This window comes from Mirounga angustirostris, unplaced genomic scaffold (genome assembly GCF_029215605.1).
Source record: "Mirounga angustirostris isolate CCGP_5_RB_7025 unplaced genomic scaffold, mMirAng1.0.hap1 SCAF_13, whole genome shotgun sequence".
NCBI classification, from domain to species: domain Eukaryota; kingdom Metazoa; phylum Chordata; class Mammalia; order Carnivora; family Phocidae; genus Mirounga; species Mirounga angustirostris.
The window spans coordinates 108,642,254-108,648,172 of record NW_026991721.1 but is presented as its reverse complement, the minus strand read 5'-3'; the positions used below and the strand labels follow the sequence as shown (position 1 = coordinate 108,648,172).

The following is a 5,919-nucleotide window of genomic DNA, read 5'->3' as shown; positions in this document are numbered from 1 at the left end:
TTGATCAAAAATAGCTTTCTTACGGATTAGTACCCAGATCACCAAGTTACTCTAATTCTGATCTGTTCTTTGTATAGATATGAATAATATATTAAACGTACTTTAAGTTAAGTTTGTCTGTCAGAGCTATAACACTATTCTGCCTAGATCAAAGGCCATCCCAGCACAGAGTGCATCTGGGGTGTGGACACTAGTGAGTCAATCACCTGTTGGGTCTGCTGAGCAGCTCCGGAGGGCATGGAGAGCATGGACTCAGGAAACCACAGACACCCGCCTCTCCAGCTGTGTTAATTCAAGCTTCAGGAGGACAAAGGAAATTCTTTACTTAACCATTCCTTTTAATTTCCTGGATTCTCTTACTTTTGACTTGCTGCTAGGAAGGACAATAAAGGGAGAGTCTACAAAAGGGACTTACAGCTCCTGGGGTTCCACCCCCAGTGTATCGCATCCTGGGTCTCCTTGTTGGGCTCCCGCCTGTACCCTCATCCTTACTCCTACATTCTGTTACCTTTCTTCCTTCTTTCTCTCCTCCCTCCCTCCTTCCCCTCCTTCCTTCCCTCCTTAGTTCTTTTTTTTCTCACAAATCAAATACATGACTGAACACTTTCAGAAACTTGGCTTTCAGAATTGGAAAGGCAGCAAAAAAGTCTTCAGAAAAGCCCTGAGTTTGAAAATCATGAATAGTTTCCATTGCGATTCTTTAAAAAAAAAAATTTGATTTATCTATTTGATAGAGAGAGCACAAGCAGGGGGAGCAACAGAGGGAGAAGCAGACTCCCTGCGGAGCAGGAAGCCCGATGTGGGACTCCATCCCAGGACCCTGAGATGGTGACCTGAGCCGAAGGTAGACGCTCAACCTACTGAGCCACCCAGGCACCCCATACCATTGAGATTCTATTATTTGCTGGCTGTACGACTCTGGCCTGGTCCTCTCTTTCCTTATCTGTAAAATGAAAATAAAGTTTTCTATAAGCTTGATGTGAATATTAAGTGATAAAATATATCTGAAAGCACTCTTGAAACTTCAAAATCTTGCACAAATTAAGGAACTACTACTTTAACTACTACTTGTATATGCCCTCCAACCAGATATCACCTGGGCCTTGATGACTAGGATGCTTTTTAGGATGCCACATTTTCCTAGCAAAATGCCAGCAGATGTTATAACTCTTAAAGTTTACTTCTATTTATTTATTATTATTTTTAACCATTAGATGTTTTTACTTCATACCAACCTTACATTTAGTCTAAAAAACAAATAAAAAACTTGCATGAAGTGTTACTAAAACGCTAACCAAGTCATTTTACCATAAACCTAGTACATGCATTTCAAGATTCCAGTGTCAGGAATTTTGTCAAGAAAGGCTTAATCATCAATAACACTATAGAATAGAGCACAGGAGTGCATGTCATTGTGTGATCCTTGCCTCTTACCCTCAGCTTTATGTCAGAATGCAACTGACAGTTCTTCCAGGTTCTGAACCCCCAGGGACCCCCTCTCAACCCCAGGAAGCACAAAAGATGCCCTGTCACACAACTTTGTATAAGTTGTCATAAAACAAAGCCTGAGTTTTCTTACCTTTCTATAGGTATAGGTCAATTATTTGATAAATACTAAAACACTTCTAGGAATTCATTTTATGAGTTTGTTTACCAAACACATTTTGGAGGAACTGACTACACGAGAAGTTCCTTCGGAACTTGGTCCACAAATTCACTTAACAGGTTGGAAATTTAAAACCTGTGAGAACATGAGGAAGTGGGGAATCCCTAATCCTAACATGTAATTATTAAAGGGATATATACACACACGAAAAAAGTTTTGCTCACAGAAGACACAAACTATAAAAAAGGTATATGCTTTCTGAGTCGAGACAAAGAGCTAGCTGATATCCTTCTTTGTTTCCTGAGCACCACAGCTAAGATGAAGTTAGACCCAAATTCACGGTCTATTTCTATAACCAAAAAAATTGAAGATTAAAAATTTAATTTGTTTTACTACATAGTTTCCAGCCATTAATTGAGATGTAATGATGAAAGATTAAATTGCCTTAAAAGGGGGGTTGTAATAGCAGCTATCAAAGCAATATTCAAGCATGATTTCAAGGATGCTTTCAGGTGTAGAGTTAGCCTTCTTTGTCAGAAGTCTTCACAATTTCATCAAAAACGTCATCAACAGACTTAGAGGCATCTATTTTCTTGACTTTCCCCGTTTCTTCGTATAAGTCAATAATTGGCTGTGTTGACTGAAGATAGATCCAAATTACCTTTTCCACACTCTCTCTGTTGTCATCACTTCTACCAACTACTCTTTCTCCTCTCAAGACATCGTTCAATACAGATCTCATTGTTACAGTAAAAAAACAGAACCAAAGACACACCTGCCTTCCCATCCATGGTCTTGTTCCAACCTTGAAGGTTGTCTTGATTTCTTGGAACCCATCAATCAAGATTTTTTTCTTCTGAGCATTGGCAGCCACTCTCTGATCCATTTACCTATTTAACAAACTGATGGTTATCTCAACTGGCACCATCTTTCCATCTGTAATGTACTCGACCTTGGGTTCTTTTCATCATGAAGAAGTTCTCCTGCAGAAAGGTGTCTGTCACCATATTTTAGGTCACCGGTTTAGGGTAAAGAAGATGTAACTCAGGAACGGACAGATGCATAGCTCCAGGGCACAGAGCTTCCACGCCCTCCCCAGGTGAGGGTCTCCTGAATCTCCACGTGTTCACCAACACAGCTAAAGTAAATGAACACCTTTTAAGACTTATAACTACACTTAAAAATTTGAACAATGTGGGATCCAGGGAGCAAGATGGCGGAGGAGTAGGAGACCTGGATTTCGTCTCCTCTTAGGAATTCAGCTGGATAGGGATCAAACCATTCTGAACACCTACAAACTCAACAGGAGATCGAAGAAAAGAATAGCAACAACTCTCTCATCAGAAAAGTGACCACTTACTGGAAGGTAGGACGTGCGGAGAAGTGAATCTGAGGCGATATTCGGGAGGATAGACGGCGGGGGAGGGGCCTCCATCGGCCGCTTCTGGCAAGTGATAGAACCACGGAGCACAAAATCGGAACTTTTAAAAGTCTGCTCCGCTGAAGGACGTCACTCTGGTGGCTAAGCGGGGGGTGGAACCCTCCGGGACAGTGTGGTCTCAGGACCCTCGGGGTCACAGAAAGACCGGGGGTGCCTGAGTGTGGCAGAGCTCCCAGGTATTGGAGCAGGGAAGCCGGCTGCAGAGGCGGAGCCCAGGCGCAGGCTCTCAGCTCGGGGCTGCCATAAACTGTGATCCGCGGCACAGTCGGGCCCCTGCTCCTCCAGCAGGGACCCAACAAGCGGCAGATCCAGGGAGACTCACCTTCCTCCCCCGGGAGGAGCTGCGTGGGAGTGCACCACAGGGATCTGCTGGGTTTGGAGACTCCACCCGGGGTCGGGTGCCAGAGATAGAAACGCGCGGTCACAGGCCGGGTGAGCACGGAGTGCGGCCGGAGTCCGGGGAGACGGGAGTGACTGATGGCTTTTCTCTGGGGGCTCACTGAGGAGTGGGGCCCCGAGTTCTCAGCTCCTCCGGGGCGGAGATTGGGAGGCCGCCACTTTCACTTTCCACCTCCAAAGCTGTACAGAAAGCTCGCAGGGAACAAAAGCTCCGGAGAGCAAACCCGAGCAGATTACTTAGCCAGGAGGGGGCAAGGGTGGGGCAATTCCGCCTCCGGCAAAGACATTTGGAAACCACGGCAACGGGCTCCTCCCCAGAAGATCAGCGAGAACAGCCAGCCAAGACCAAGTTTACGGATCAATGAGAACGGCAGAACTCCAGCGCTAGGGGAATACTGCACATAGAATTCATGGCTTTTTTACCATGATTCTTTAGTCTTTCAAAGTTGATTTTTTTTTAACTGTCTTTTTTTTCTTTTTGAATTTTTCTTTTTCCCTTTTTCAACCAACATCCTATCAATCCCTTTTTTAAAAAAACATTTTTATTTTTCATGTTTAGAGTCATTCTATCCCTTCATAGTAGTTACCCGTATTTTTGGCATACATATATAAGTTGTTCTCTCTTTAAAATTTTGAGATAGTTTCTTCTAACAGATTAAAATATCCCCTAAATCTCTAGTATATGGTTTTTTCTACTCCCCTGCCTGATCACATTCTCTCCCTTTTTTTTTTCTTTTTTCTCTTTTTTTAAATCCTCTTCTTTCTTTTTTCAAACAGCTTCTTATCAATTCCTTTTATAAAATTTTTTATAATTTCCATCTTTACAGTCATATTCCATCCCTTCATCATATCAACACTTATTTTTGTACATATATAAGTTTTTCTTTCTTTAAAATTTTGGGAGGCACTTTCTTCTAAAAGACCAAAATACACCCTAAATCTAGTGTGTGGCACTGATCTATATACCAGCCTGATCATATTTGATCACATTCTGGTTTTTTGTTGTTGTTTTGTTTTGTTTGTTTTTATCTTTTTCTTTTTTTTCTTTTTCTTTTTTTCTCTTTCCGTTTCTTTTTCCACTGCTTCAGGTCTTTTCTGATTTGTTTAGAGTATATTTTCTGGGGACGTTGTTACTCTGCTAGCATTTTGTTCTCTCATTAATCTATTCTCCTCTGCACAAAATGACAAGATGGAAAAAATCACCTCAACAAAAAGAACAAGAGGTAGTACCGACTGCCAGGGACCTACTCAATATGGACATTAGTACGATGTCAGAGCTAGAGTTCAGAATCATCACTTTAAAGATACTAGCTGGGCTTCTAATATGGAAGTTATTAGAGAAACCCTTCCTGGAGAAGTAAAAGAACTAAAATCTAACCAAGTAGAAATCAAAAAGGCTATTAATGAGGTGCAATCAAAAATGGGGGCGCTAACTGCTAGGATAAATGAGGCAGAAGAGAGAATCAGTAATATAGAAGACCAAATGATGGAAAATAAAGAAGCTGAGAAAAAGAGAGATAAACAACTACTGGATCACGAGGGCAGAATTCGAGAGATAAGCGATACCATAAGACGAAACAACATTAGAATAATTGGGATCCCAGAAGAAGAAGAAAGAGAGAGAGGGGCAGAAGGTATAATGGAGGAAATTATAGCAGAGAACTTCCCTAATTTGGGGAAGGAAACAGGCATCAAAATCCAGGAAGCACAGAGAACCCCCCTCAAAATCAATAAAAATAGGTCAATACCCCGACATCTAATAGTAAAACTTATGAGTCTCAGAGACAAAGAGAAAATCCTGAAAGCAGCTTGGGAGAAGATACATGTAACCTACAAGGGTAGAAACATTAGATTGGCAACAGACCTATCCACAGAGACCTGGCAGGCCAGAAAGGACTGGCAGGATATATTCAGAGCACTAAATGAGAAAAATATGCAGCCAAAAATACTATATCCAGCTAGGCTGTCATTGAAAATTGAAGGAGAGATAAAAAGCTTCCAGGACAAACAAAAACTAAAGGAATTTGCAAACACAAAACCAGCACTACAAGAAATCTTGAAAGGGGTCCTCTAAGCAAAGAGAGACCCTAAAAGCAACATAGACCAGAAAGGAACACAGACAATATACGGTAACAGTCACATTACAGGTAATACAATGGCACTAAATTCCTATCTTTTAATAGTTACCCTGAATGTAAATGGGCTAAATGCCCCAATCAAAAGATACAGGCTATCAGACTGGATTAAAAAACAAGACCCATCGATATGCTGTCTGCAAGAGACTCATTTTAGACCCAAAGACACCCCCAGATTTAAAGTGAGGGGGTGGAAAACCATTTACCATGCTAATGGACATCAAAAGAAAGCTGGGGTGGCAATCCTTATATCAGACAGATTAGATTTTAAACCAAAGACTGTAATAAGAGATGAGGAAGGACATTATATCCTACTTAAAGGGTCTATCCAACAAGAA

The 5,919-nt window shown here is 41.5% G+C and overlaps 1 pseudogene; it reads right to left on the bottom strand.

The window, feature by feature from the left end:
* Nucleotides 1-2,126: 2,126 nt before the first annotated feature.
* On the bottom strand, nt 2,127-2,614 carry LOC123856607 (UMP-CMP kinase-like; annotated as a pseudogene).
* Nucleotides 2,615-5,919: the final 3,305 nt, after the last annotated feature.